Raw genomic sequence first — 5,000 nt, forward strand, 5'->3', positions numbered from 1 at the left:
CCCGCAAGCCAGCCGAGGGTCCGGGCGCTGGGGAGGGGTGTGCACCGGGGCCCGGGGAGGCTCTCCCCGGCCCGGCTGGGGGTCCGGAAGCTGGTCCCGGGCCCGGTGCTGGAGCTCCGTCCCAGGGTGCGGGAGCCCCCTGTCCCGCAATCCAGCCGAGGGTCCGGGAGCTGGGGACAGGGTGTCCACCGGGGCCCAGGGAGGCTCTCCCCGGCCTGGCTGGGGGTCCAGGAAGCTGGGCCCGGTGCTGGAGCTCCGTCCCGGGGTGCGGGAGCCCCCTGTCCCGCAAGCCAGCCGAGTGTCCGGGAGCTGGGGACAGGGTGTCCACCGGGGCCCGGGGAGGCTCTCCCCGGGCCTTGCTAGGGTCCGTGTGCCCGAAGGAGGCTCCCCGGCCTGGCTGGGTTGAGAAGCAGCGACCGGCCCCGGGGCCTGGGTTTCGGTCAGGGCCTGGGGCGTGGGAGTCCCCGTCCTGCGGCCTGACAAGTGTCCGTCTGCCCGGGACAAGGGTCCCTGGTGCAGAGCCCTGGAGCCCTGCGTGGGTGGGCAGGCAGGGAGCCCTACCACTATGGCTGCTTTCAGTTGCCGGCCATCTGGTGGCGCCTTTCCCCTCGGCCATCTGGTCGCGCGCAATGCTTTCCAATGGGGCGACCAGATGGCCGGGCCGGCCTGGAAGTCCCGATGAGGGTCCATTTGCCTCCCGGATCCCAGCCAGGGCTCCAGGAGGCCGGGCGCGTTCGCCCCTAGGGTCCCCTCCGTCACTCGCAGCGCGCGAGTTACAAGAAAGGGGGGTATCCTTCCTCCGGATTAGTAGGGGCAGGGTATGCCGGAACACCCATGCCGGGGCTGTGCGGTTCATTGCCGGGGACCAGACGGGCTACGCCCGGGCAACATCCTTCCCAGGCCTCCGGGGCTTCCCTCCTCCGGGCCGCGGCATGGCAAAGTGCCCAGAAACGGGCTCCACGGGTCCCGGGCAGTCCTCTCCCCCCCCTCCCCCGGGCGCCCAGGCCCCGAGAGCTCCGGTGGTCCTCCCCGTGCCTGAGGCCCAGCCGGGAAGCAGAGTCCCACCCCGAGCCCCTGGTGGGTGGGTGGGTGGCTGGGCAGGCGGGAGTCCTTTCAGTTGCCGGCCATCTGGTGGCGCCTTTCCCCTCGGCCATCTGGTCGCGCGCAATGCTTTCCAATGGGACGACCAGATGGCAGGGCCAGGCCTGGAAGTCCCGATGAGGGTCCATTCGCCTCTCGGATCCCAGCCAGGGCTCCAGGAGGCCGGGCGCGTTCGCCCCTAGGGTCCCCTCCGTCACTCGGAGCGCGCGGGTTTCAAGAATGGGGGGTAGCCTTCCTCCGGATTACTAGGGACAGGGTACTCTGGGACCCCTCTCGGTCCTCAGCCGGCAACTGGGTCCTGCCGTGTGGCAGGGTGCCCGGAGGGTCTTCCCCTGCGAGCCCGGGAGCCCCGGCTGGTTCCAGGGGCCCGGCCGGGCCCCGGGTCGGGGCCTCCGTCCCCGGGCCCTGTCCCCCGGCCTGCGGCACTGCCAAAGGCCCGGGACGGGGTTCCGTCGTGGCCGGGGAGCCTGCCCTCGCTCGCCTGGGTTCAGGAGCTCCGGCCGGGCCCCTGGGGTCCCCGGGGAGGGCGGCCTCCCCGCCCCGGGCTCCGTCCTGGGTCCTTCCGCGTGGCAGGGTGCCCGGGGCGCGGTCCGGAGGGCCCGGGGAGGCTTCCCTTGCGCCTGCGGTCCCCGGAGCCCCGGCTGGTTCCAGGGGCCCGGGCGGGCCCCGGGTCGGGGTCTCCGTCCCCGGGCCCTGTCCCCCGGCCTGCGGCACTGCCAAAGGCCCGGGACGGGGTTCCGTCGTGGCCGGGGAGCCTGCCCTCGCTCGCCTGGGTTCAGGAGCTCCGGCCGGGCCCCTGGGGTCCCCGGGGAGGGCGGCCTCCCCGCCCCGGGCTCCGTCCTGGGTCCTTCCGCGTGGCAGGGTGCCCGGGGCGCGGTCCGGAGGGCCCGGGGAGGCTTCCCTTGCGCCTGCGGTCCCCGGAGCCCCGGCTGGTTCCAGGGGCCCGGGCGGGCCCCGGGTCGGGGTCTCCGTCCCCGGGCCCTGTCCCCCGGCCTGCGGCACTGCCAAAGGCCCGGGACGGGGTTCCGTCGTGGCCGGGGAGCCTCCCCTCGCTCGCCTGGGTTCAGGTGCTCCGGCCGGGCCCCTGGGGGCCCCGGGGAGGGCGGCCTCCCCGCCCCGGGCTCCGTCCTGGGTCCTTCCGCGTGGCAGGGTGCCCGGGGCGCGGTCCGGAGGGCCCGGGGAGGCTTCCCCATCGCCTGCGGTCCCGGGAGCCCCGGCTGGTTCCAGGGGCCCGGCCGGGCCCCGGGTCGGGGTCTCCGTCCCCGGGCCCTGTCCCCCGGCCTGCGGCACTGCCAAAGGCCCGGGACGGGGTTCCGTCGTGGCCGGGGAGCCTGCCCTCGCTCGCCTGGGTTCAGGAGCTCCGGCCGGGCCCCTGGGGTCCCCGGGGAGGGCGGCCTCCCCGCCCCGGGCTCCGTCCTGGGTCCTTCCGCGTGGCAGGGTGCCCGGGGCGCGGTCCGGAGGGCCCGGGGAGGCTTCCCTTGCGCCTGCGGTCCCCGGAGCCCCGGCTGGTTCCAGGGGCCCGGGCGGGCCCCGGGTCGGGGTCTCCGTCCCCGGGCCCTGTCCCCCGGCCTGCGGCACTGCCAAAGGCCCGGGACGGGGTTCCGTCGTGGCCGGGGAGCCTGCCCTCGCTCGCCTGGGTTCAGGAGCTCCGGCCGGGCCCCTGGGGTCCCCGGGGAGGGCGGCCTCCCCGCCCCGGGCTCCGTCCTGGGTCCTTCCGCGTGGCAGGGTGCCCGGGGCGCGGTCCGGAGGGCCCGGGGAGGCTTCCCTTGCGCCTGCGGTCCCCGGAGCCCCGGCTGGTTCCAGGGGCCCGGGCGGGCCCCGGGTCGGGGTCTCCGTCCCCGGGCCCTGTCCCCCGGCCTGCGGCACTGCCAAAGGCCCGGGACGGGGTTCCGTCGTGGCCGGGGAGCCTCCCCTCGCTCGCCTGGGTTCAGGTGCTCCGGCCGGGCCCCTGGGGGCCCCGGGGAGGGTGGCCTCCCCGCCCCGGGCTCCGTCCTGGGTCCTTCCGCGTGGCAGGGTGCCCGGGGCGCGGTCCGGAGGGCCCGGGGAGGCTTCCCCATCGCCTGCGGTCCCGGGAGCCCCGGCTGGTTCCAGGGGCCCGGGCGGGCCCCGGGTCGGGGTCTCCGTCCCCGGGCCCTGTCCCCCGGCCTGCGGCACTGCCAAAGGCCCGGGACGGGGTTCCGTCGTGGCCGGGGAGCCTCCCCTCGCTCGCCTGGGTTCAGGTGCTCCGGCCGGGCCCCTGGGGGCCCCGGGGAGGGCGGCCTCCCCGCCCCGGGCTCCGTCCTGGGTCCTTCCGCGTGGCAGGGTGCCCGGGGCGCGGTCCGGAGGGCCCGGGGAGGCTTCCCCATCGCCTGCGGTCCCGGGAGCCCCGGCTGGTTCCAGGGGCCCGGCCGGGCCCCGGGTCGGGGTCTCCGTCCCCGGGCCCTGTCCCCCGGCCTGCGGCACTGCCAAAGGCCCGGGACGGGGTTCCGTCGTGGCCGGGGAGCCTCCCCTCGCTCGCCTGGGTTCAGGTGCTCCGGCCGGGCCCCTGGGGGCCCCGGGGAGGGCGGCCTCCCCGCCCCGGGCTCCGTCCTGGGTCCTTCCGCGTGGCAGGGTGCCCGGGGCGCGGTCCGGAGGGCCCGGGGAGGCTTCCCCATCGCCTGCGGTCCCGGGAGCCCCGGCTGGTTCCAGGGGCCCGGCCGGGCCCCGGGTCGGGGTCTCCGTCCCCGGGCCCTGTCCCCCGGCCTGCGGCACTGCCAAAGGCCCGGGACGGGGTTCCGTCGTGGCCGGGGAGCCTCCCCTCGCTCGCCTGGGTTCAGGTGCTCCGGCCGGGCCCCTGGGGGCCCCGGGGAGGGCGGCCTCCCCGCCCCGGGCTCCGTCCTGGGTCCTTCCGCGTGGCAGGGTGCCCGGGGCGAGGTCCGGAGGGCCCGGGGAGGCTTCCCCATCGCCTGCGGTCCCGGGAGCCCCGGCTGGTTCCAGGGGCCCGGCCGGGCCCCGGGTCGGGGTCTCCGTCCCCGGGCCCTGTCCCCCGGCCTGCGGCACTGCCAAAGGCCCGGGACGGGGTTCCGTCGTGGCCGGGGAGCCTCTCCTCGCTCGTCTGGGTTCCGGAGCCCCGGCCGGGCCCCTGGGGGGGGGGCCCGGTGAGGGCGGCCTCCCCGCCCCGGGCTCCGTCCCGGGTCCTGCCGCGGCGGCAGGGTGCCCGGGTGCGGGGTCCAGAGGGCCCGGGGAAGCTCCCCCTTCCCTTTTGCCTTTCCCCTGGGCCATCTGGTCGCGCCTGTCCCCTCGGCCATCTGGTCGCGCACGTCCCCTCGGCCATCTGGTCGCGCAGGCCCCTTCGGCCATCTGGTCGCGCAGGCCCCTTCGGCCATCTGGTCGCGCACAATGCTTTCCTATGGGGCGACCAGATGGCCGAGCTCGCCTGGAAGTCTCGATGAGGGTCCATTTGCCTCCCGGATCCCAGCGAGGGCTCCAGGAGGTCGGGTACATTCGCGCCTAGGGTCCCCTCTGTCACCTCGTGCGCACGGATTACAAGAAAGGGGGGTAATTTTCCTCCGGATTACTAGGGAGAGGGTCAGTCAGACCAAAGTGATGTTTGGCGATACTGAATCAGGGGAAGGCAGACCCGGGGCCCGCCCGCCGGGGCCCCCAGGGGCCCGGGTACGCTCCTGCCTCTCAGCCCCTTCCCGATGGTCCTTTCTCTCCGAGTTTTCTGGGTCGGAGCCCCGTGAGGTCCGTGGATCCCGAGACGGGGGAAGGCAGCCCCTGGGCCCGCCCGAAGCGGGGCCCCCAGGGGCCCGGGTGCGCACACCTGCCTCCCAGCCCCCTTCCCGACGGGTCTTTTTCTCCGAGTTTGCTGGGTCAGACCTCCGTGAGGTCCGGCGATCCCGAGAGGGGGGAAGGCAGACCCGGGGCCCGCCCGCCGG

Source organism: Triturus cristatus, chromosome 11 (genome assembly GCF_964204655.1).
Source record: "Triturus cristatus chromosome 11, aTriCri1.1, whole genome shotgun sequence".
Classification (NCBI taxonomy): domain Eukaryota; kingdom Metazoa; phylum Chordata; class Amphibia; order Caudata; family Salamandridae; genus Triturus; species Triturus cristatus.